The sequence below is a fragment of the Saimiri boliviensis genome, chromosome 1 (assembly GCF_048565385.1).
Source record: "Saimiri boliviensis isolate mSaiBol1 chromosome 1, mSaiBol1.pri, whole genome shotgun sequence".
Lineage (NCBI taxonomy): Eukaryota > Metazoa > Chordata > Mammalia > Primates > Cebidae > Saimiri > Saimiri boliviensis.
In genome coordinates this window covers 130,298,765-130,324,088 of record NC_133449.1, presented here as the reverse complement: position 1 = coordinate 130,324,088, position 25,324 = coordinate 130,298,765, and the positions used below count along the sequence as shown (strand labels likewise).

Here is a 25,324-nt window from a genome sequence, read left to right as displayed (position 1 = left end):
CTTCATCTCAAGAAAAAAAAAAAAAAAAATCAATTCAGGTGTCTCTAAAAGCTTACCATCAAGGAAAATGGTTCTATCCACAGATTTCCTCCCCCAAACCAGCTTATTCCACACCAAAATCACCAGCAACTCAGCCCTAACTCATTTATCACAGTTATAAGAGAAGTTAGTGAGAAAAGCACTAACTAGGAAAACAAAAACCAAGGCAATCCAGGTCAACTTGAGCTGACTGCAGACATCTCTTTCTTTCTTTGAGCACACAGCACAACTCACCACAGTGCCTTTTTCACACATCCCTCTTTGATTTTCTCCACAAAACCTATCAGGCCAAGATAGTTCATGATGTCTCAAAAGAAACAACTATTATGAGAAAAACATGCAGTATGTCTTGCAATGTTGTATTCCTTAAAAATATGACAAGAAAAAAAAACATGTAGAAAAACCAGGGCATTTAAAAGCAATCTATAGGTCGGGCATGGTGGCTCACGCCTATAATCCCAGCACTTTGGGAGGCCAAGGTGGGCACATCACCTGAGGTCAGGAGCCAACATGGTGAAACCTTATCTCTACTAAAAACACCAAAATTAGTCGGGCATGGTGGTGGGCACGTGTAATCCCAGCTATTCAAGAGGCTGAGGCAGGAGAATCGCTTGAACCCAGGAGGTGCAGGTTCCAGTGAGCTGAGATCGTGCCACTGCACTCCAGCCTGGGAGACAAGTGTGAAATGCTGTCTCAAAAACAAATAAATAAATAAAAATAATAAGATAAAAGCAGTCTACATTCTATAGACATACTAATGAATGATATAAATGAAGCAATATGACATGAAACAAAATGGAAAAATCTGATTATTTTCTTCAGTGTACAAAAGTCATGCAAGTTTCTGGACTATCTAGCTACATAAAAAAATACTGAATTTGTCTGTTCTGTTAATACAAAATAAGTGTGTGCAATTGTTCCTCACAGAAACCAAAAAATCCACAGAAATCTCTTTGTTCCTGTACCCTCACCTTACCTCCTTCGTATTCTCCACTAAATTCAACTCTTCATTTTGCCTGGCCCATGTACCCAAGGATGGCCGACAGAGAATTCTAAAGGCCCAAGATTCCACAGTGGCTGTTTGCAATGGAGAGGAGGCTGTAACTGCCACACTGGATCCTTTTACGTGAGAAGGAAGTACCCTGAATGCTTCTCATGTATAAAAGAGAAAGATGACAAGATGTCTGCATGGCCCAAGGAGCCAGAGGTAGCAAACTATGGCCAAAAGAATTGTGGCCAAAGGCTAGAAAAGGGAAGGTCTGCAGTCAGCCTTGTCTTCCACCTCTCTGGTGTTTGCTTCTCATGAGCAGAGTCCGTTTTCCAAACGTCACAACACTGAAAAGACCCTTGCTCTGCAAGTTGACAGAAAGTCGTATCTATGAGTGTAAAAATGCAAGATCAAGGCTTGGCCCAGACACAGTGCCTAAAATCAAGGGGAAAAAAGAAGAGCAGAAGAGAGATCCAAGTCCAAACTGGCCCAGCCTGGGCCAGCCCAAGGAAGGTAGGATTCAAGGAGAAGAAATTAAAAGAGAGGAGCTTGGGACCACATCATTTCCTACAAGGGCAGTCAATGAAGTTAGCTCCTCAGCCAAGGTACAAAAGAGGGCTCTTTAATCTCTTCCTTTGGCCCTTAAAAGCAGCAGTAAATTCATTAATCAGGTTAACCGAAATGCTTTTAGAACAACTGTAATTGCTCAGCTTAGATGTCCCTTTCCTTTCTCCACGGGGATACTGTGTATGTACTATACAATTATAAATGTATAGTATTACATACTATGAAATATGACATATAAGATATAAAAATTAGTCAATGATATTAGTGAACATGTATAAGAAACACTGAGATGATCTTGCAGGACCCCGGAACTCAGCCACTTAGCACTGTTTCAGCTTTCCTACCACCTCTGCCAGCCAATCCCATCTTCTCGGGAATCTGGCCTCCCTATTGGCTATCACACACCTTTAAACTGCCTGCTTTGTGACATCATTATCTCACCAAGCCTACTGCCACCTGGTAGAATCTTGGGGTTGCCTGTAAATTTGTATCATCGCAGGTGGCCAGTGACCAGTGTGACCAGTGGCCTTCATACTGGACACATGCACTCCTTGGTTTCAGCCACTCAGATATCCAACTAGGATCGTCTCTTCATCCCTTGTATCTACGGTTGATGTTTCTTCTTCTCTGACCATGTCAGGTAAAGAGAGAAACTTTCTTGACAGTTTTTCATTTGACTTCTTTCCCCCTAACTTTAGATTTCTTTACCCCTATAGTCCCAAACAGCTTGGAATAACAGGGAAAGTATTCAAGTAGAAATCTAAGAGACCTCATTTCAGTTTTGGCTTTGACATTTACCAGCTGTGTGACTTTAGAGGACTCTTTTATTCTCTCACAAAATCTGTTTCCTCATCTGTTACATTAGGATAATAGATTGGTTATTCCCTCTGGCCCCTTTGTTTTCTAACGCTGAGTCTTAAAGGGCACACGCATAGAAAATGAAATCAGACACTTTTGAGGGTGTTTGTTTCAAAAGAAACAGAGAAAAAAACCTAAGTGGCATAGAAAACTAGCAACATATTCTGAGGTGGTTCATGTGTAATAGTCTCCCTCCACTAATATTTCAACTTCACTATTTTAAATTTAGTGATGTTTTAAATATTCAGCCAGGCACGGTGGCTCCACCTGTAATCTCAGCACTTTGGGAGGACATCTCCCTCACTAATATTTCAACTTCACTATTTTATATTTAGTGATGTGTAGTGATATTTTTATTATTCAGCTGGGCATGGTAGCTCCCACCTGTAATCTCAGTGCTTTGGGAGGCTGAGATGGGACAGTCGCTTCAGCCTAGGAATTCGAGACCAGTCTGGGCAACATTGCAAGACTCCATCTCTACAAACTTTTTTTAAAAATCAGCTAGGTGTTGGGGCATGCCAGGTACTCAGGAGGCTGAGGTAGGAGGATCAGTTGACGGTTTGAGCCCAGGAGGTTAAGGCTGCAGTGAGCCATGTTCACATCACTGGACTTCAGTCTGTGTGACAAGACGAGACCCTGTCTCAAACAAACAAACAAACAAACAAACAAACAAAAATAATAGTCATGCTCTGGAGATTCCTCTCTGAACTAGATGGAAAGAGACAATGAAGAGTACTGGGTTATAAGGAGGAAGATATTCTAGGGTAGGAATTTGGGATTTTAAATGAAAGCAGAAGGACCAGGTCCCCTACACTTACCCTTGGGATATGCTCTAGAGAACGACACAATGATTTCAAGAGAAAAAAAATGTATTTTAAATTTTAGAAGAAAAGCAGAAAGACAACAGAGTGAAATCTATTCAGAATAGGGCAAAATGAAGTTGGTTTTAGCAAACGCTTAGATCAATAAACTAGGAAGGAAACAGCCTAGAATAGAGTATCCCTAGAAAAAGCAGCTTATCAGAAGTCACATTCAGTTTTTTTCTGTTGCCCTTTTGAACATAGATGACACTTGAAAGTTTTTAATATAAACATTTTAGAAACGTGTTTTAGAAATGATGCTTCCAGGCCCAGCAAGGTGGCTCACCTCGTAATCTCAGTACTTTGGGAGGCCAAGGGGGGCAGATCACTTGATGTCGGGAGTTCGAGACCAGCCTGGCAAACAAGGTGAAACCCTATCTCTATTAAAAATACAAAAACTGAGCCATGTGCAGTGGTGTGCGCCTATAATCCCAGCTCCTTGAGAGGCTGAGGCAAGATAATTGCTTGAGCCCAGGAGGCAGATGTTGCAGTGAGCGGAGGCCAAGCCACTGCACTCCAGCCTTGGTGACAGAGTAAGACTCTGTCAAAAAAGAAACGAACACACACACACAAAACCATTTCTTCTCAAACTATTAGGTAGTATTTTGACTTAGGATAAAAAGCCAGGCTTGAAGAGGGCAAAGAACGACGCTTCAGGTCTACCAATGGCCTGGCTTAGAGGCAAACGCTAGGAAATGTCACATGACCTGTAGAAGCAAAATGTGACAGTAAGGATTATAAAACTGATAACTGTACTATATTCTAGTAGGCCAAAATCGCCATATTAAAAGTTCTATTTCTCCTGGTTTCTGGTCTATGCTCAGAGAAAAGAGTCCTAGCGAGGTAGTCATGGTAATGATACTAGCATAATGGTAAAACTTAAACAGGTCAATCTGACCTCTCTCAGCCTCAGTTACTCATAAAATGAAGTCCTTCTCTTAAGGACCTCCCAGTTCTAAAATGCTCCAATTCTAGGAAATAGTTATGAATCAATACTCACCCAGATTCAAGGGAAAGATAGGGAAGGGAGAAGGTTGCTTCTAGCCTAGGAAATAATGTACAAACCCAGACCTCTTGGGTCTTCTGCACATCTGTGCCCGTAATGGACACAAACGAAGTTCATCAGAACAGGACCAAACTGCTTCAGCACTCATGGCCATCATAAAGTGTTTGGCTTTTGGTGTCTCAGTGTGTATCGGTATTAGAGGCTTCCTGATTGCAACAATCTTAAGATAATTCTATTCTTCAAATAAGGTGAAATTTTCTCAATCTCACCAGTTTGTTTATCTCTCTCTTCTTTCCTGCAGAAGATTTCCAAAATACTTCTTTACTTGGAAAAGCAAATTCTCTGCAGCTCTCTCTTCCTGTGGTGAGCAGTGCAGCTTCCTTAACAGGAAGCATCTCCAACTTCTCCAGAGCTTCTGTTCCAGCTGTTGGCTCAGCATGGCTACTGCCATCAGCCTCTGGCACCTCTTTCCAGCCACTCATGGGCAGTGCCTACCTTTACCAACATTCTAGGACAGCTATGTTGTCCGGGGTTAGTGGCCAGAGTCACAGCTCTACTTTAGCTGCCTCTTACCCAGGTGTTTTCGAGTGGGACATTACAGCAAGCACAGCAAAGAAGTCATCCTCACTCAGGGACTTCACTGTGACTGTCATTGATCAGAACACAGCTGTCTCTTCCATGTCTATGACAGCCCAGCATAAAACTTCAGATGCCAATATTGTGGTCCCTCTGTATCCAACACTATCTGCCAGGCTTGTTCAGGGGATAAAATCTCAAATTCCAAATCAGCAGGGCCATAGCCTGTCACTTCCCTACCAGAAAGGAAGCCAGGTCTATTACTATAACCCAGGCACACTGGGGCCTCAACTATCTGGAGAACTTGGCCCCCGGCTCCAATCCTATGGCTCTGTGTCATCTACAGGAAATAGGGCCTCTGCCCATCAACCAGAAATGGTGATGGTGCTGAAGGAGGTTCGGCCCACAAATGTTCTACCAACAGTTTCCACTTCTGGGATGTACTACTCTGTGTCTGCTCAACCCATCACAGAAACCAGTTTTCAAGGTGAGTACAAACAACAAGAAAGGAGAATAAATACAGCATTGAAAGGGAGGGTCAAATTTATAGCTGAGCGGTAAGCCCACGGATAGGCAGAATTTAAGTCCTGAGACTTTAACCACTATTCTTGGGCATTGCTCTCCATTTTCAGACTCTATCTAAGAACACCTTCTAAGCAGGAAAGTGGAACACTATAATGACCATGTATGTCACATTTAAGAGAGTCGCAAGAGATACCACACTTTTTAGTGCCCTGGCTGATGAGTTCCTCTGCACCAGATGCTGTAACTTCCTTCCTTAATGTATTACTTTAGTCTCTTTAGAAGGCACTTCAGAAGTGTTATCTTGGCACTGACCTTCAGATTTTTCTTAACTTACAATAGGATTTAAGACCTTCTGCTCAGAGATGCTCTCCAAAACAAACAGGCTCAGAATCTGTGCTTGCTTATATATTTCATGAGAAAGGGCTCCACTCTCTCCCCTAGTCCATGGTGTAAAGGGTTACCCTATATGAGAATGTGAGGCTTTATAAAACATCTCCTATTTAAAAATCACTTTCACTTTTTATTAGGCTTACAACAACCCTATGAAATTCAAGGAAAGCCAAGAAACAATCATACCAAATGATAACCAGTAAGAGAAAAGTCATTGCCTATCCCCTAATGCAGGGTCTTGTCCATGGTCCTGAAGAAGAGCTAGCAGAAATGCCCAGCCCATGTTAGAAAGGTATCCTATTGCTACATTGGTGTGTAGGGGGAGCATCTCAATTACCAAGGATTGACTTCTTCCTTGATTCCTTTGTAGTGATGGAAACTTCCCTGGGGATGGATACTTCCCTGGGATTGCAATCTCCAAGCCAGACATTTTGTCTGGCACAAACTTCAGAATTCTCCAAGTCCTGCAGTAGCAGAAATACCCAGTTATTACTTGAGAGTAATCCATCACCTGAGCTTGGGGACATTTCAATGATAGCTCCAGTTCAAAGTCCAGCTAATCTCTTGACACTGTCTCCAGCTCCAAGCCAGGACAAAACTGAGAATAAGAATTTGGATGAGATTAAAACCAAGCTGTCAAAACCTCTAGATGCCTACCAGTTCCCAAAAGAAAATCAAGATCCTCCACTGCTTCCTTTAGAAATCCCTGAAATTCACCAGCTTCTGTCCTGCATTGATCCTCTTGGCCAAGAGGAACAGCCTGGTTCCAAAAATACCAATCTGAGAAAGAACAGCCTGAGTCTTGAGGGCCAAGGGATACTTGAAAATGGGATTGAGTCTAACAGTGATCTTGCAGACATCACTACATTGGTGGAGAATACTCACCTCCCCTCAATCTTCAGTTCCTTACAAGATCTTGACCAACCCAAAAGTCCCTCCACAAAGAAAGCCAAAGATCCCAGTGCCATCAAGGTAAATCAGGTGCAAGAAAAGTCAAGTGTCATAAAGGGTCACTCTGATCAAGTCTGGAAGAACAAGTATAAAGCTGCCAAACCTATCCAGGGTGCTCCCAAGGCCAAAATCCAGCCAAAGAACCCAGAGAGCCTATTAGAGGGAGAAGTGACTGCTTGCAGTGCTACCGCCAGTGACAGTGCTTCTGTGAGCAAGGGCAAGCATTCTAGCAACAAACCTCACAAAGCCGCATCCAGCAGGAGCAGCACAACTAAGAGGCATGGGCAGGAGAAGGTCAAAAGGAGCAGAGAGAACAGCTCCAGGAAATCTGAAGACAGTAAGCAGTCAGGAACCAAAGTCAAGGTAGAAGAGAAGCAAACCATTCCCAATATGAAGCGGAATAAAATTCAACCTGAGCTTAGCCAAGAAACCATCAAAAAGCCACGAAGCTCCCTAGGCATGCACATGCTAGAGTCTGTGCAAGTTTTCCATGCACTGGGGAAAAAGACCAATAAGAAAACTGGATTCTCTTCCTCCCACACTCTGGGAAGCTCAAGCAACACCCAGAACCTCCGGCCATTCTCAGCTCTCAAACCATGGCTGGATACCTCACGTGAAGGGAAAGGCCCGGAGAAAACTCAACTCAAGGCACAGAAACTGGATGATAGTGCTGAAAAAGAGTGTCCATCTCCATCCCAGTATGAGTTGCCACCACCTGGGAAGGTCAGGTTGGTACCTTTGCCCTTTCCAACCCTGGACAAACCTCAAGCTTGACCTGCTTCTTGGCAGCCACACCCTCCAGCCTCATGTAGGGTGGCTGTGGCTTGCCCTGCTCGACCTGGTTCTACTAACTCAGCTCAGTCAACTGAAGTCAATCCGTTCCAATCGGCTCCTACCAACACATCTTTGACAGGTCCTACCAGACCAGCTCAGCCAATTTTGACCAATGCAACCCAACCTGGTTCAGCCAACCCTAACCAGCCCCCTACTGCCGCTCAGTCTGCTGCTTCTAGGCCAGCACCCTACAAAACATCATCTTGCTATTCTCTGCAGTGGGAGCCTGTTTCCACTGCTGTGACCAATCTCCAGTCACGGCCCAAGCCTCAAAATCAATTTCTAATCCAAGACTTCAGCTTACAACCCAGGCCGTGGAGGACACCCGACATTTCTGGGCCAGTAGGGTCAACGCCCATCACAAAAGAGCAGAGGCCAGAGCATGACGCTATGAAGAGGAAGGCTCACTAAGAGCGTGAGAATGTTGCCAAACACACCTCTTTGGGGAAACCGCAATTCTTCATCCAAAGGGAAAAAGATATGGCAATTTCTCAATACTATGGCTACAGAATCTAAGAGCTGCTGAGACTGCTGGCTTTACTTTGGATACCAGCTGGTTTTCCAAACAAATAGATAGATACTAATTTATTCATTCCGATAATATATCTTTAAAACAATAAAGAAATCTAATAGAATTAACAGATAAGTAATAAAGAGGCTTTTGAGTTTTGAGATGCTGTTGACTGTGGGTTTTCTTTCGGGGGTTGAATCAAAGGCTGCCTTAGAAGGAATTATGGCTGGGCATGGTGACTCATGCCTGTAATCCCAGCATTTTGGAAGGCCAAGGTGGGTGGATCACCTGAGGTCAGGAGTTCGAGACCAGCCCAGCCAACATGGTTAAAACCTGTATCTACTAAAAGTACAAAAATTAGCTGGGTGTGGTGGCACATGCCTGTAATCCCAGCCACTCAGGAGGCTGAGGCAGGAGAATTGCTTGAACCTGGAAGGTGGAGGTTGCAGTGAGCTGAGATTGTGCCACTGCTCTCCAGCCTGGGCAACAGAGCAAAACTCCACCTCAAAAAAAAAAAAATTAGTTCACAGTCTGAGATAACTTATTCTAGAGAAAACACATTTAACCAAATATGCCAGTAAATTGAAATATTTTAGTTATTTCTTCAATAAGAGAATGTTTCACAAAAATGGTCTGTTTCTTCTAAATAGGATAAATACTAAGATTCTTTTGTTCTAGAGACCATTACTATATTGAGTTGATAATCTCATTGCTCTTTATTAAATAAAACAATGTGTCTATAAGGCTTAGTTTGCAATTTTCCAATGTATAATTTATTCATGTTTATTTAAAACTAAATATTTCTTTTTATAGTTATATGTCAAAAAATAATGGTAGGTTTTAATGGCTAACTTACAATATGAATGAGGAAAACACACATTTGCCATACCAATAGCTGATTTTAACTTTTTTTAGAGGAAATACTATAATTTAAAAAAGGTTGTAAAATATTTAACAGAATTTCCAGTTATGATTTCCAAAATGTAAAGATTTAAAACATAATTTATACAAAACTAAAAATGAGAAGGACTCATTCTTGCTTTTCCCTTTTCTTAAAAATTCAGACAATTTGTCACAGAAAGTTCAGCACGTGATAGCAGCTGCAGCCTCAGTCCCCCTCGGAATCGCTGTCCCTCCACGTGGGGACACAGCGCCGCACTGAGGACAGCAACACGTCTTCAATCTGCTTCTTAGGGTTTTCCTCCAGGTCGGTCCTAATTGCTCCAGATTCAGACAGTTTCCACTCCAACTCTACAAGATAAAGAATAAGCAAATTACCTAAGGCGCTGCGCTCCAAAGGTTCCCTCACCCTAAGTCCATCAAGCTAGTTTTTTCTGAGTAGCAAATACAATTATCAAAATTTGGCCTGACATAATGGCTCACACTTGTAATCGCAACACTTTTTGGGAGGCTGAGGCATGAGGATCACTTGAGGCTAGGAGTTCAAGACCTCCCTGGGCAACATAGTGATACCCTCATCTCTAAACAATTTTTAAAAATCAACTTGGTAGGCCAAGTGCCATGGCTCAGGCTTGTAATCCCAGCACTTTCGGTAGCCAAGTGTGGGGATTGCTTAAGCCGAGAAGTTCCAGACCACCCTGGGCAACAGGGTGAAAACTTAGCCAGGCATGGTGGCATGTGCCTGTGGTCCCAACTACTCCGGAGGCTGAGGTGGGAGGATCACTTTGCAGGTGCAAGGGGTGCCTGGTGTGCAGACGGAAAAGCAGGCCAAAGCCACTAACGCAGCTGGCAGTGTCAGAGACAACAGGGCCCCACGATCTCAGCCTGGACCTATCATAAGCTTGCAGAGTTAAGAGAGCATCAGGACACATGGCAGCCCCGTGTTTTTACAATTTGCCATCCTGAACCCTTCACCATCTCACTCTGTCAGTGAAGTGGACGTGGCTGGGGTCCCCGTCACCATTTGACAGCAAAGACCCAAGGGGATGAATGGCACACAGCATCTGGTGTCACACAGACTGTGACTGGAGTCCAGGCACAGTCTTTCACTAGCTGTGTGACCTTAGGCAAAGGACTTGACCTCTCTGTGCCTCAGTTTCCCCATCTGTAAAACAGGGGCTAAATGATGCTCATTGGACACAGTGACTGGGATTAGAGGTAACAAATATAAAATGAACATAAGCTCCTCAAGTGCAAAGGTTTCTGCCCTTCTTGTTCTCTGCCATTTTCCACGTGCCCAGAACAGCACTTGGCACATAGCAGGTGCTCAACGAATGTAAATGGGGTAAAAACACAAATGAAATCTACAAATGATGCTGCCGTTCCTTGTCATTACTGCTGCTGTTTAGGCTATAGGTGACTCACCTAAGGCCACACAGCTGTTCAATGCATAGCCTGGAGTCCAAGACGGCTCTGTTCATCCCAACCTCGTGCGGTGCCCTGCACACAGGGAACCACGTTTTTAATGAGCTCTGTCTCTAGGAAATGAGAAGACTCCCCAAGCAGCTCCAGGCTAGGATGATGAGATTTTAACATCTGCTGCCACCTCAGTAACTAATGGAGGGTGCTAGGGATGTGGGAGCTTTCAGGGGAGGGGGCTCTTCTCTGGGATTTGGGTTCCATCTGGGCCCCAGCAGGTCAGCAGGGTTTCTCCAGGTAGCTCTGCCCATAATGTTCCCCCTGAGGACCCTCCATGCTGGAAAAGGGAACACTTGCAGGGGTGTCTGCCTATAAGAAGGGGCGCACACACCTAAGAGGCAAGGTTCCCCGTTTCTGGTACAATATGCTGTCTCTCCTCAGCTCCTCCTGCTCTCCCTCCAACTGCAGGCCCTGAGGCTGGCCCTGGGCACCAGTCCCCAGAGCCGTCAGTCACACCTGGGTCTTCCGGGGCTGCAACAAGATCCAGGCTGAAGGGAGGGACGTGCCAACGGGACCAAGCTGCAGACCCGCTTTGCAGGGAGGCAAGGGGTAGCCCCCCACAGCCTGTCCATCGGCCCCACAAATGGCTATCCAAGAACGGCTGCTGACCTGGGCCACCGCCTCCACCCTGATCAGACCACAGGATCCCAGCAGCTCCCACCGTGGCTAGACCGCCCTCGGTACCCAGGGGGAAAAAGAACTTGGACTTCTCAGCTAAAGGAAGCCAAGCTTTGCTCCTGGATGTGAGCTCATGTGACCAGGGGCCATTTTACAGACCAAGAAACTAAGGCTTGTCTGGGCTTGGTGGCTCACCCCTGTAATCCCAACACTTTGGGAGGCTGAGATGGGAGGATCACTTGAGCCCAAGGCTTTCAGATCAGCCTGGGCAACACAGCAATACCTCATCTCTGCTTGAAAAAAAAGAAAGAAAGAAAGAAAGAAAGAAAGAAAGAAACTCAGCAATGTCTGGTGGCATGTGGCTATAGTTCCAACTGCTCGGGAGGCTGAGTGGGGAGGATCCTTTAAGCCCAGAACTTGGAGGCTGCAGTGGGCTATGACTGCATCACTGCACTCCAGCCTGGGCAACAGAACAAGACTGTCAAAAAACACATAAAGAGAGAAGGAAAGGGAAAGAGAGAAAGAGAGGCTCAGGGAAGCCCAAGGTCACAGGCCAAGCCAGTGGCACAAAGCCCTTTTCCATCCCAAGCAGGGAGAGAGGTAGGAGAGCCAGGTGAGGGATCGGGTGGTCTCTTGGCTGCCATGGCCTCCTGGGCTCTCACCCACCCAGGCGCCTGCAGGCTGCTGTTAGGTTGAGCTCCTGCTGGGGGCCTTTGAACCAGCAATGCAGGATGTTATGGTCCTGGCTGTTCTCAGCAAGGATCTCACCCTGCACGGATGCGTTCCAGGATGACTTGAGTTCGCTCCAGCTGTGGAAGAGGCTCTGTGCCAAGACTGTCACCATGGAAACCTGCAATGAGGTGGGGAGGGGACCAAGGCCTTTGAACACCCTGTTTCCTCCCCCTGGGATACCCTTTCATCTCTTTCCTATTCATCCCTCACAAGCCCTTCAGTGCCGTTTCTGTGAGGCCTAACCTGACGGGTGCAGGCAGGCTAGTTTTCTCTACAGGGCCCTGAGACAAGAAGAGAAACTCCTCTGTGTTGCCCCAGCCTTGAGCTGACATAACTTCCCTGTCTCCTCTTCAGTTTGTGGAGAGAATCTGACCTCACTGGGCCGCTATTACTAGTAGCCAGGGTGTCTGTAGCCTGAAGGGTACATGCTGGCAGGTGGCCTTCTCTCCCTGCACCATCACTGTGGTCTTTGGGAGTCCTAGGAAGAGCTGGGTGTGATCCAGCTGGTTTCGGGGCTGGGGGAGGCAGGACACTTGCAGCCCCCACCTGGCACAAGTCCCACATGGTACTCGGTGCCCTGCTGGCCTCCATCCCTTGTTCACACACCTCAGGGGCCTCACAGGGAGAAGTGACAAGGAAAAGGCAGGGTTTGGGCGTGGCTGGGCCTCCAGTCAAACACCAGAACTTTGTACCACCTTGTCCCATGTCACTGACCCTCGGTTCCCCACTGCCAACTTCCCCATTTCCTTGAATGGCACTTCCATCCTTCCTGATGCTTGAGCCAAAACCTCTGAGCCATTTATTTCCTTTCTGTCACTCCTTCCCCACCACCAATCCGTCAGCAAATCTGGCATCTTCAGGATCTGGACGCTTGCTGGCACCTTCACTGCCACCACCCTGGGCCAGGCCTCCATGCTCTCTGATTGGGTGAAGGGTAGGAGCCAGCTGGTCGCCCACACCTCGAACTCCTGTCTGGGCACCCTCTGCTACACAGAGGTCTCCTCATGGTCCCTAACATCGCCACCACCCTTGACTGCACGCTGATGCCACCCAGCGCTGCCTCAGAGGGAACTATGCTGCCCTCGGACGAGCCCGGTCAGGCCCGGACCTTCCCCACCTCCAGGTATCGCCCAGTACAGGGAGAGAGTCCATGAGCCAGAGAAAGAGAGGCTCGGGGAGGTCCAAGGTCACAGGCTAAGCCAGTGGCACAAAGCCGTTTTCCATCCCAGGCAGGGAGAGAGGTAGGAGAGCCAGGCGAGGGATTGGGTGGTCTCTTAGCTGCCTCGGCCTCAGCTCTGTGGAGACACTCACGAGTTTTCTCCCAAACCCGTTCTTGCTTCTGCACCAAATGCCTGCAGGGTAGACATGCAGTAGTCGGCAAAAAAGCGACTAACGTCCTAAAAGTTTTCACTCTGGCATTTTTTTTTTTTTTTTTTTTTTTGGCAAAAGCCGAATGTCTTTTCACCTGTCTCCAAAGTATGGTTCCACTTGCTTTCCTGTTTTACTTCTCTCCCCATCAGCTGCTAAGCAGCAAGATGAGAAATCCAGATTTTCTTTTTTTTAGTCTACTTTCCTACATCACTTAAGAACTAACTTTGAGGCCAGGCACAGTGGCTCATACCTATAATCCCAGCCCTTTGCGAGGCCAAGGCAGGCAGATCACCTGAGGTCAGAAGTTCAAAACCAGCCTGAACAGCATGGAGAAACCCTGTCTCTACTGGAAATACAAAATTAGCTGGGTGTCGTCGCACATGCCTGCAATCCCAGCTACTCGGAGGCTGAGGCAGGAGAATCCCTTGAACCCGGGAGGTGGAAGTTGCAGTGAGCTGAGATCGCACCATTGCACTCCAGCCTAGGCAACACGAGCAAAATTCCATCACACACACAAAAAGAACTAACTCTGATAGTTGTAGAGACTGGGAAGGCCAAACTTCACACATGTGTGAGCTGCTATCTCTCTACAGACCTCAGCTTTTATCCATCTCCGCACCAGAAAAAGATCTCAGTGGCAGGGGACCCGGTGTGTGCTGGGGGGTCAAGCACTGCTCACCCAGACATAGGTGGTAGCTGGTGTCTAGACCTGAATATTGCCTTCCCTGTTGGAAGTTTCCCTTCTTGTCTCAAGGCCCTGTAGAGAAAACTAGCCTGCCTGCACCAGTCAGGTTACAGAAACGTCACTGAAGGGCTTTTGAGGGATGAATAGGAAAGAGAAAAAGGATCCCAGGGGGAGGAAACAGGGGTGGTTCCCTCCCCACCTCATTGCAGGTTTCCACGGTGACTCCTGCAGGCCACGCTGACCACCAGGTCCTTTAGGGTCCAGGTGTTGCCCAGCGTCAGCTCCACGACAGCTTGGAACACAGTTCAGTGTGGCCAGTACAGCCTGTGAGCTGCAGACCATCAGCCATGGACTATCCAGGTTCAAGGCTCTGGCGAGAGACAGAGAAGGAGAATCTGGTATGCGGGGCAGAGAGGAAGCTTCTAGCAGGCAGCAAGAGGTCTCCAGAGTCCCATCACAGCCTTGATGGGAGAAACCGGGAAAAACTAGACATGAGGAAACTTTCTAGGACATTGGCAATGTTGTGACTCATGACAGGGGTTTGGATCACACAGGTGTATATGGAGATGTATGCATTTCACTCTGCTTAATGAAACTCATGCTGAAACGTTTAGGGTGAAATGTATCAATGTCTACAACTTACTTTGAACTGCATAGAAATAATAAGAGGACTGGATAGGTGGAGAGAGGTGATGAGGTAAGTGGGGTAAACTGTTAATAGCAGAAGCTAGTATGAGAGGATGCTGGTGATCACTGTACCATTCACCCAACTCTTCTGAATGCTTGCAGTTTTTTCCTAATAAAAGATTGGAAGGCCGAGCACAGTGGCTCATGCCTGTAATCCCAGCACTTTGGGAGGCCAAGGCGAGAGGATCATTTGAGTCTAGAAGTTTGAGACCAGCCTGGACCCCCTATCTACAAAAAAAATACAAAAATTAAGCAGGCATGGTGGTGCTCGCTTATATTCCCAGCAACTTGGGAGGCTGAGGTGGAAGCTGCAGTGGCTGTGATGCTGCCACTGCATTCCAGCTTGGGCAAGAGAGGGACACCCTGTCCCAAAAACAAAAACACAGGTAGAAATGCTGAGGGCCGTGAAGAAAAACAACTAAGAAGGAATTTGATAAAACTTTGGTAGGTCAGCAAAGACTTCTCGGAGGAAGTGACAATTTATCTGATACCTAAATGAAAGACAAAGGGGAGCCGATCAAATGGGCAGGCCACCCACCCCTTCTGGAGACAGAAGGTTTATTGTCTCGGGAAACTGAGGCAGACAGGCTCAGATGCAGGGACAAAGACACAGTGAGGGGACGGAAATGGCACTGAGTTGAGAACAGGGAGGTGCTGAAGAGTGGGCAGCCTGGTCCCTGCCCAGCTGCTTTCTTCCCACAGGAAATGGGAAGATGGCACCACAGAAGAACAGAAGGAAGGCACGGATCCCTGGAGATCTGGGTCCCCAGGCAATTGCTTGATTGACAGGGAAGCCCATCGGTCAGCACATGCTGCCACATACACATAGCGCTCTTTCCAAACACGTTTGGAGTCTCCAATTAGTTTTCTATTTCATTCGTGTTTCTTGCATGGTGATAAAGATCTTATTTCACTTTATAGATCACAGTTGGGACCTGGCAAACTCGGGACCTCCAGAACATCTGTCTGGTGGCTCAGGTATTTATTTATTTATTTATTTATTTATTTGCTTTTGAGATCATGGTCATTCATTTATTTCTCATTACATTGGGCTGGGCCAAGAGTCACGAACCAGTGTATAGATTATGTTATTCTGTTGCTTTCAGACAGAATTGGGATCCAGATTCTAATTGCCTCCCAAGTTCAAGATCTGGATCAGAACCAGAAGAGAGCGGCCACCACTGCGGGAGGCTGGGGGACTGCAGGGGCCTAGGGGGCTGCGGGAGGCTGGGGGCCTGTGGGAGGCTGGGGGGCTGCAGGAGGCTAGGGGGCTGTGGGAGGCTGGGGGTCTGCAGGAGGCTGGGCGCTGCAAGAGGCTGGGGGGCTGCGGGAGGCTGGGGGACTGCAGGAGGCTGGGGAGCTGCAGGAGGCTGGGGGGCTGCAGGAGGCTGGGGGAGGCTGGGGGAGGCTGGAGGAATGAGGGAGTCTGGGGGGCTGCAGGAGGCTGGGCACTGCAGGAGGCTGGGGGCTGCAGGAGGCTGGGGGGCTGTAGGAGACTAGGGGGCTGCGGAAGGCTGGAGGAATGCGGGAGGCTGGGGGGCTGCGGGAGGCTGGGGGGCTGCAGGAGGTTAAGGGGCTGCAGGAGGCTGGGGGGCTGTGGGAGGCTGGGGGTTGCTAGGGGGAAAGGCAGGAAACAGGCCTAGAGCTGACCACACAGGGTTCACAATCCAGGGCTCCCTTGTGGGTACCCGAGGATCCTGCATGCAGCTCATGGGTGGAAGAGCTTATAGCGGCCCCTCAAAGTGAATGGGGATGGCACAGGCCTCGGTTTGAAACTGCGGAGCTGGAAGGCCAACTGTGTCTGCACAGGCAGGACCTGAAAACGTGCTGTCCTTCCATCTGTATCCTAGAATCCCGTGTAGAGCCTTTCCATGAGGACAGGGCCAGGGCTGGCTCCTGGGCCTCTGGGTGGCCTGATGGGTCATCCAGTAAAAGTCCTGCAAACTTGCTACCATCTGGGGACATTCCTGCCAGTCCTTCTCTCTGACATGCTGGGCAACTGCCTTAGGCCATTCATGACTCTTCATCCTCAACTGTTCAAATTCAGGAGATTTCTGATCTTTTAGGAAGCTCTGGCTCTCCAGTTACTCCAAAGGTGAATTAACTGGTCTGAGGATTTTCCTGGTCTCTCGATTTCTTTTTCCCTCTTTACTTCCTGAGGACTTCTAGTCATTTTAGTCGGGTGTCTCACTTTCTGTGCTTTTATTGCTGAGTTTTCTCCTGGGATCCTTTTTCTGGCAGCCTTGGGGCCTAATCCTGGGTTGGCAGAGAGGTAGCATTCACTCTGCCCTAACGGGATCTAGGAGAGTCGAGAGGTGCCCAAGTGTGGAAATGCGTTCTCTCTTCTCTGTTTCAGCAGGTCTCTTACTCTAAGTTTTACAAAAGGATTTTAAGGAGAATAGATTTTTTTAAACACTTATAAATCTCTGCTCCAGAATAGGAGATCCCTAACTTTGCTAAACTGCTGGTTTGGATTAAATCCTCAAGCAGCTTCTGAGTATACTCAAAATGTAATTACCCTGTTTGAAAATAGGGTAATCAATATTGTGAGTAGCCGACTCAAACATAAGCACATATCCAAGGCTGGCTTAGCATTTGGGGGAAAGCTTCTAACAGGAAATACAGAAATAAAAAGAAAAGAGGAACTCAGAGGAAATAGATAAAACTCCCTGAAATTCTGTAACTTACACTCTAAGAGAAGACAATTGCATTCACACAACAGGACATTGTAATAAAGGAACTAAAAAGAGAGTTCTTGAGGCCAGGCACCATAGCTGGCACCTGTAATCCCAGCACTTTGGGAGACTGAGGCAGGTGGATTACCTGAGATCAGGAGTTTGAGACCAGGCTTGCCAATATGGCAAAACCCCGTCTCTACTAAAAATACAAAAAATTAGCTGGGTATGGTGGCACACACCTGTAATTCCAGCTACTAGGGAGGCTGAGACAGGAGAATCGCTTGAACCCAGGAGGCAGAGGTTACAGTGAGCCCAGATCTTGCCACTGCACTCCAGTGTGAGCAAGAGCGAAACTTCATCTCAAAAAAAAAAAAGAAAAGAAAAAGGACAAATACTGTATGATTTCACTTGTATGTGATACTTACAGCAGTCAAAAGCCCAAAGTAGCAGAATGGTGGTTAGTCCCTGGGGGCAGGAGCGAATGTGGAGTCAGCATTTAACGGATATAGACTTGCAGTTTTGCAGGTTCTGGAGATGAATAGTCGTAATGGTCACAGAAGAATGTAAATGCATGTAATGCCACTAAACTTAAAAATGGTTAAAACTGTACATTCTACACAGCGTGTATATTTAACTCCAATTAAAATTAAAAGTTACTATTTATAAGACCATTTGCAGGACTGGATGTGAAAAGGGAAAAAAAAATTCTAAACCAATTTTTAAATAAGCGTACAAGGTTAAATGTGTGCTGTGGAAGATCCGCCACCTGTTCAGCTGCTGAGCACACCGTCATTCTGACCTCAGCAAATGAACCCACCCTCCGGGAAAAACGGACAGCGAACCACTGTCTCCAAAACGCATTTTTACGGTTGGAAATCTATGTTTCCCAAGCCATCCTGCCGTTCTTGGCACTCTGGCATGCGTTTGTCACCCATGGGGACATGGGACTGGAGATGCAAAAGGGAAAGTCACCAAGGCTGAGTTTCAGCTGCCTGCATCCTTGCAGCCAGGGCGAGACGGCCATGCGGGGTTCCCCAGCTCCCACCGTCCATGCTGGATTCATGGGGCAGGGCTCTGCTGCAGTGGCCAGGCTCACTTCCATAAAGTGATTGCTCAGGGTGGACCCCGAGTCATTCTTGAAGGTCTGGCTGACACGAAGATGCCTCTTGCTGATCTCGTCCCAGTGCTTCCCGTAGCTCGCCTCCAGCTGCAAATGCAAGTGGCCTGAGTCCTCCTCATGCCAGAGTGGGACCTGGGACACACACAGGCACTGAACTGTCACTGGAGGCCCTACCCACCCAGTCCCTGGGCACCCCCACAGCCACCCACTCCAGGGACATCAGCTTTGTTTTTTGAGGAGACGGTTCTGTAAAAAGCACTATCTTGTTTTGTTTTGTTTTTTGAGACATAGTTTCACTCTGTCACTCAGGCTGGAGTGCAGTGGCATGATCTCGACTCATTGCAACCTCTGCCTCCCAGGTTCAAGTGATTCTCCTACCTCAGCCTCCTGAGTAGCTGGGATTATAGGCAAATGCCACCACATCTGGCTAATTTTTGTATTTTTAGTAAAGATGGGGTTTCACCACATTGTCCAGGCTGGTCTTGAACTCCTAACCTTGTGATCCACCCTCCTCAGTCTCCTAAAGTAATGGGATTACAGGTGTAAGCCGCTATGCCCAGCCTTGTTTTCTGATTTTCTAATTTATTATTTATTTTAAAGACAAGATCTCACTATGTCGCCCAAGCTGGAGTGCAGTGGCACCATCTTGGCTCACTGCAACCTCTGCCTGCTGGTTCAAGCAACCCTGGATGAATAGACATAAGACTGAGGCTGAAGTGCCAGCCCCAGATCCATTCCCATATGACTATGTGATTGTGAGCAAGTCCGTCTCTTTGGGGATGAGCTCAGGGTACTCAGATCACCACTTGCCTGACTCTGGTGCTCTCTCTGGACGTCCCACCTGACCTGGGCACCCACCTTGGGGCTGAATGCTGGGATCTGTGTGCAGTGGAGCTCGTGGCCCAGCTCCAGCCTGTAGGCGCCGTCTGAGCCTCTCTCTATGCATAGCCTCTGGCTGGTGCTGCACTTGTGCGCTGGCTGCTTCGTTAGACCTGTGCAGATCGACCCAGAGACCCTTGCCCTCCTCTGCCAGGCAGCTCTCCACCAGGGCTCCAAAAGGAGGAGGGCCCAGCCCAGCCTGGCCTCAACCACAGGACCCCCAACCCCCGCCCCATGCTCTGATCCACTTAGCATTCCATTAGAACCTGTCAATTGGGAGGTCTTAAAAGATGGGTGAATGTCCCCTCAATGGACACATCTTTTTTTTAACAGGCAGGTACTCAGACCTACTCAGAGCCAACAGAATGACTAATAAAAAACCCTGTGGTGACAGCATATCTTAGATCACAGAGCCACAGCCCCAAAAAACAGGGCAGGGCCTGCCGCCTCCACCTGCCCCTCAGCCAGGCACGCAGTACCTTACCCAGGAGGCTGTACTGCATCCTCAGGGAGTTGGTCCAGAGCTGGCCCTGCTGCTGCAGCAGGCCAAGGGCACACAGCCCCACCAACCCTGGCACAAAGAGCTTGGCACCCGGGGCAGCCACCCACCATCCATCCTCCTTCCTCTCCAGCAGTGCTGCAGGGACAGAGAGAAGGCAGATGAGTGGGTCAGGCCCCAGGGGCCAACACCCCCAGCCCCAGGCAAAGAGGGGACTTGGGGCTGGGGACTCCTTGAAGAGCCAACACCTGCCTGCACAACAGGCTCACTGCAGCCTTGACCTCCCAGGCTCAACCGCTCCTCCCACCTCAGCCTCCCAAGTAGCTGGAACTACAGACATGTACCACCACACTTTAATTTTTGTATTTTTTTGTAGAAGCGGGGGTCTCACTATGTTGCCCAGACTGGTCTTGAACTCCTGGCTCAAGCAATCCTCCCACCTTGTCTCCCCAAAGTGCTGGGATTACAGGCATGAGACACTGTGCCTGGCCCAAAACTAGGTAGAATGAAACAAAATTTAATAGGACAGAAGAGAAAAGAATTAGTGCATTGTGGGTTGTTGGGTAAATTTCACCTTCTAAAGCGTCTGCTTCTGCGACACTGAAGGTCAGCCAGAACACACAGATGGAACTGGGCCAGCTGCTATGACTGCCAAACACCCACATCAGTGGTCAACAGCCACTACTCCAAGCACTCCCAGCCCCAGCTCCTACCTTTACCTTGGAATCTTCTGGAACACCCATGAAAGGCACACCCAGGTGCCACCACTGCAGCTCTGGCACCAGAGCCAACACCTGCTCAGCCTGTGTGTGTTTTAAATGCCCAGTGTATTTTAGGTCAAAATGTTACATGTATTTCTTATCATGGATCAGAATAAAAACAGCCCAAAAGCTACTATTTTAAGACTTGCAGGGGGAGTTGGAGGATGGGGGCGTTTCTGGGGGCTCACACTGACCTAGGTCTGTCCTTAGATTGGATGCTGATATTGAGAGGCTGGGGTGATGAGGACACTGGCAGGTGGGCCACGGGGACTACTCACTGCACACTCCAAGACCCACACAGGAGATTCTTGGGAAAAGCCATGAGCAACTGCAAATATCATGTTTGATGGCCCGGCCAACCTGCAGACCCACCCAACACCCTACTCTGATGGCCACCAGCTGGTCAGTTTACCCAGAAGATGTCAAAGCGACACTAGCTATTACCAGAACGTCACTACTCAGTACTGTCTTTCCCTGATCCCACAGATGTGTGTGTACGAATGTGTGTGTATGTGTGTACAGATGTATCTGTGCATGGATGTGTGTGTATACAGAGGTGTGTATGTGTACAGATGTGTGTGTATACAGACACGTGGGTGTACAAAGATGTGTGTCTGAATGTGTGTGGATATGGATGTGTGTGTACAGAGATGTGTGTGTACATGGATGTGTCTACATGTAGACTGTATGGATGTGTGTGTATATGGACATGTGTGTATGATGTGTGTATATGAATGTATTTGTACAGATGTGTCTACATGTGGATGTTCACGTGTGTGTATCGATGTGTGTATGGGTATGTCATATGTGTATGGATGTGTGTGTGCACACACAAATATACAGCCGCACCCCTCTCCCTGACTTTTTACAGGAACAGAGGCCCTCTCCCACTCTGCTCGCAGCTTTTCCTGCTGACAGGCGCATCCTGGCGCCGGTTTTCTCCAGTCTGCGTCAGAGGCTGCATGGGGGTGTCGGAGCTTCCTCAGGGTGCACGTGAGCAGGGAGAGCACAGAATTTCTCACCCAAACCACAACACTTTGTGGTTAAAGAGAACACCAGTTATAAATGCGTCAGATCAGCAGGCATAAACTGGGGCTCTCCAGGCCGCCCAGGACCCAACCCCTACACAGCAGGGGGAGGGGCACTGAACAGAACACTCTCCCTGCACCAACCTTAAATCCCATCAACTTGGACACAAGTTGAACCCAAGTTCTGGCAGTTTGCATTCATGAGCTCATCTGCCTCAGTTTCTTCATCTCATATAGGGTTACAGAGGACTTGAGCCGGGGACCTCAGGTCTGCTGGAATAGGCTCCAGAAAGTTCTGGAGCTCCACCTGTTACTGTAATTGTGATGAGTCTGGGGTGGGTGGAAGTAGAATTTCTCCAAAGGCAAATAAACATTTCCAGGCCGCAGACAGCTCTACAGGGAGTGGTAGGAAGGTCCGTGGGGAGGTAGAGGCACTCCCGTGCCTGTACATTCAGCAAACAACGAGAGTTCAAGGGCTCCTGGGAGTTCTGAAAGAAGGCATACGTCTCAGCCATCAGGCAGGCGGGGCTTTAAGAGGAAGACGGCTCTCCCTTGACATGGGTCTTCTCCCCATCCAGGCTAACGGCAGAACTAGAAGTGAAGAGTGTATTTATGCAGCAAGACTTCCAGCCCCGGCTTCAGACACTCCACTCCAGGCCTCTCTGAGAAAACACTGGAAACTGAGGCAGAATCAGGGGATCCACTGCTGAACGTGCCCAGCAGTCATGCCTGGTGGGATCAAGTCTAAAGCTGCTCTTTGTACCCTGGCTGGAGTGCAATGGCACTATCTCAACTCACTGAAACCTCCACCTCCCAGATTCAAGCAATTCTCCTGCCTCAGCCTCCGGAGAAGCTGGGACTACAGGCATGCACCACCATGACCAGCTAATTTCTGTATTTTTAGTAGGGACAGGGTTTCACCATCTTGCCCAGGCTGGTCTCAAATTCTTGACCTCAAGTGATCCTCCCGCATCAGCCTCCCAACATTTGTACAATTTTGAAGTCACAGACCTGCCTGAAAAGGGGGTGGAGGAGACAGACACAGAACTTCAACACAATGACAGGGGCTTCAAGTGACTCACTAAGTTCCATTCAGGTACCCTTGGATAAGAACCCTTGAAAAGCACCTACTAAGACGAAAACGAGCCTGGACAACACAGTAAGACCCCATCTCCACAAAAACAGAAAGAAAGAAAAGGAAAGAAAGAAAGAAAAGGAAAATAGGAAGGAAGGAAGGCAGGCAGGCATGGTGGCACAGGCTGTAGTCCCAGCTACTTGGGAGGCTGAGGTAGGAGGTTCGCTTGAGCCCAGGGGTTCGAGGCTGCAGTGATCTAGAATCATGCCACTGCACAGAAGAAGAGTAAAAGTGGGGGAGACAGAAAAGGCGGGGAGAGGGGAGAGAGGGGGAAAAACATGGCGGAAAAGGGGGAAAAAGAGATAGGAAATGGAAAAGTGGGAATAGAGGGAGGGAAAGAGAGGGAGAGAAAGGAAAGAAAGGAGGAAGGAAGAATGTATAAAAGAAAAGAAAAAGCCATATAAACCTTGTGGCCAGGGAATTCCACTGTTAAGAATTTGCTCTGCAAGAGAGAATGGTGTTCACAGTAGAATATTTGTAAGAGTGAAAACCTGGGAAAATCTCAGGAGCCCTTCTTTATGAAACTAGCTGAATAAATTCCATTGCATGGACTATGACACAGTCATTTGCACTACATGGGAGACGCTTACTGTTTTTAAGTGGATGCATCAACTCCGTGTGCTCACTATATGCATAGATCATCTCAGAAAGGAATCACCAAAAAAACCCTAACAGTGGTTGGCTTTCAGGAGCGAGTGGGAGAGAGGTTTTAAGGCTGAACCAGCACTAACCAATAGAGCTTTCTGCAATGAGGACAATGTTTCAGGGCCACCTGCAGCAGTGGAGCACCTGAAATGTGGCCCACACAGCCAAAGAACCAAATCTTTTATTTTCTTTAATTTTAATTCATTTAGGTTTTTTTTTTTTTTTGAGATGGAGTCTCGCTGTGTTGCCCAGGCTGGAGTGAAGTGGTGTGATCTTGGCTCACTGCAACCTCCACTCCCTGGGTTCAAGCAATTCTCCTGCCTAAGCTTCCCAAGTAGCTGAGATTACAGGCATGTGCCACCACACCCGGCTACTTTTTGTATTTTTAGTAGAGACAAGGTTTTGCCATGTTGTCCAGGCTGGTCTTTAACTCCCAACCTGAGGTGATCCACCTACCTAAGCCTCCCAAAGTGCTGGCATTATAGGCATAAACCACTGCACCCGGCCTCACTTAGATTTCAATACACACATATGTCACTGGCTACCATATGGGAGACTCAGTTCTATACCCTTTCATAGCTTTTGAATTTTGAAACATTTAAATGCAGTGCCTACTTTTTATTGTAGAATTTAATAGAATAGTATTTAGATTGAATTAATCTAAATGAAATCTAAAATAGAATTTAAATTGTACCAACACATGCTGATATAAAAAGATTGCCAATTCTTCTGATTGTGCTTTAAAAAAAAAAAAGATTACTAAGCTGTATGTGTGTCTGTGTGTGTGTGTGTCTGTGTGTGTGTGTGTGTGTGTGTGTCTGTGTGTGTGTGTGTAGTTCAACTGGAGTCTTGCTCTGCCGCCCAAGCTGGAGTGCAGTAGTATGAACTCAACTCACTGCAACCTCCACCTCCTGGGTTCAAGTGATTCTCCTGCCTCCTGCCTCATCATCCCAAGTCACTGGGATTACAGGAACGCACCACCATGTCCAGTTAACTTTTGTATTATTCGTAGATGCAGTTTCACCATGTTGGCCAGGCTGGTCTCAAACTCCTGACCTCAAGTGATCCACCCACCTCGGCCTCCCAAAGTGCTGGGATTACAGACATGAGCCACCACACCCGGCTGCCAAGGTATATTTTTGAGTAAAAAGAGCAAGGTACAAACAAAAATTAGGGTGTGATCCCTATGTTGAAAGAAAAAAAATGACAGCTAGGCATGGTGGCTCATGCCTGTAATTCTAGCACTTTTGGAGGGCAAGGTGGGTAAATTGTATGAGCCCAAGAGTTGGAGACCAACCTGGGCAACATAGTGAGACCCCATTTCTACAAAAATATATTTTAAAAAAATTAGCCAAGCGTGGTGGCACCTGCCTGTAGCCCCAGCTACTCGGGAGGCTGAAGTGGGAAGATCACTGGAGCCTAGGAGGTCAAGACTGCATGAGCCATATTTGCACCACTGCCCTCCAGCCTGAGCAACAGAGCAAGAGCCTGTCTCAAAACAAAAATAAAATAGAAATAAAAATACCAAAGCCTAAGCATAACGAATGGATTTTCATGCTATTGTGTGATACATGCTTCCCTCAAAACTTGCTACATCATCACATCACTCATCTGATGCGAAAAAGAAAAAAGAAAACCCAGAAACTCAAACTAAAACTATTTGCAAATCTATAGCGTTATGGGTTGTACTATGTCTCCCTGAAAGACGCTGGAGCCCTACGCCACAGGGTCTGTGGATGTGACCTTATTTGGGAGTAGGGTCTTCACACATGATCAAGCTAAGCTGAGGTGATGAGGGTGAACCCTAATCCCATATGCCTGGTGTCTTTATAAAAAGGGGACGTGTGGACACAGACCTACAAAGGGAAGACGATGTCAAGACAGAGACAGAAGGCCACCTGCAAGCCAAGGAACTCGGGAGGCTCCGAGAATCCAGGAGCAAGACCTGGGACAGATCCTCCCTCACAGCCTGCACAGGAAAAACGAACAAACAAAATCCCCT

The 25,324-nt window shown here is 47.6% G+C and overlaps 3 pseudogenes; 2 read left to right on the top strand and 1 right to left on the bottom strand.

Moving 5' to 3' along the window:
* The first annotated feature begins 2,136 nt into the window (after positions 1 to 2,136).
* LOC101047016 (uncharacterized protein C2orf78-like) lies at positions 2,137 to 8,110 on the top strand (annotated as a pseudogene).
* A 1,103-nt stretch (positions 8,111 to 9,213) lies between these two features.
* On the bottom strand, positions 9,214 to 21,478 carry LOC120366751 (uncharacterized; annotated as a pseudogene).
* Positions 21,479 to 24,843: 3,365 nt separating this feature from the next.
* Positions 24,844 to 24,939, top strand: LOC120362305 (small nucleolar RNA U13; annotated as a pseudogene).
* Positions 24,940 to 25,324: the final 385 nt, after the last annotated feature.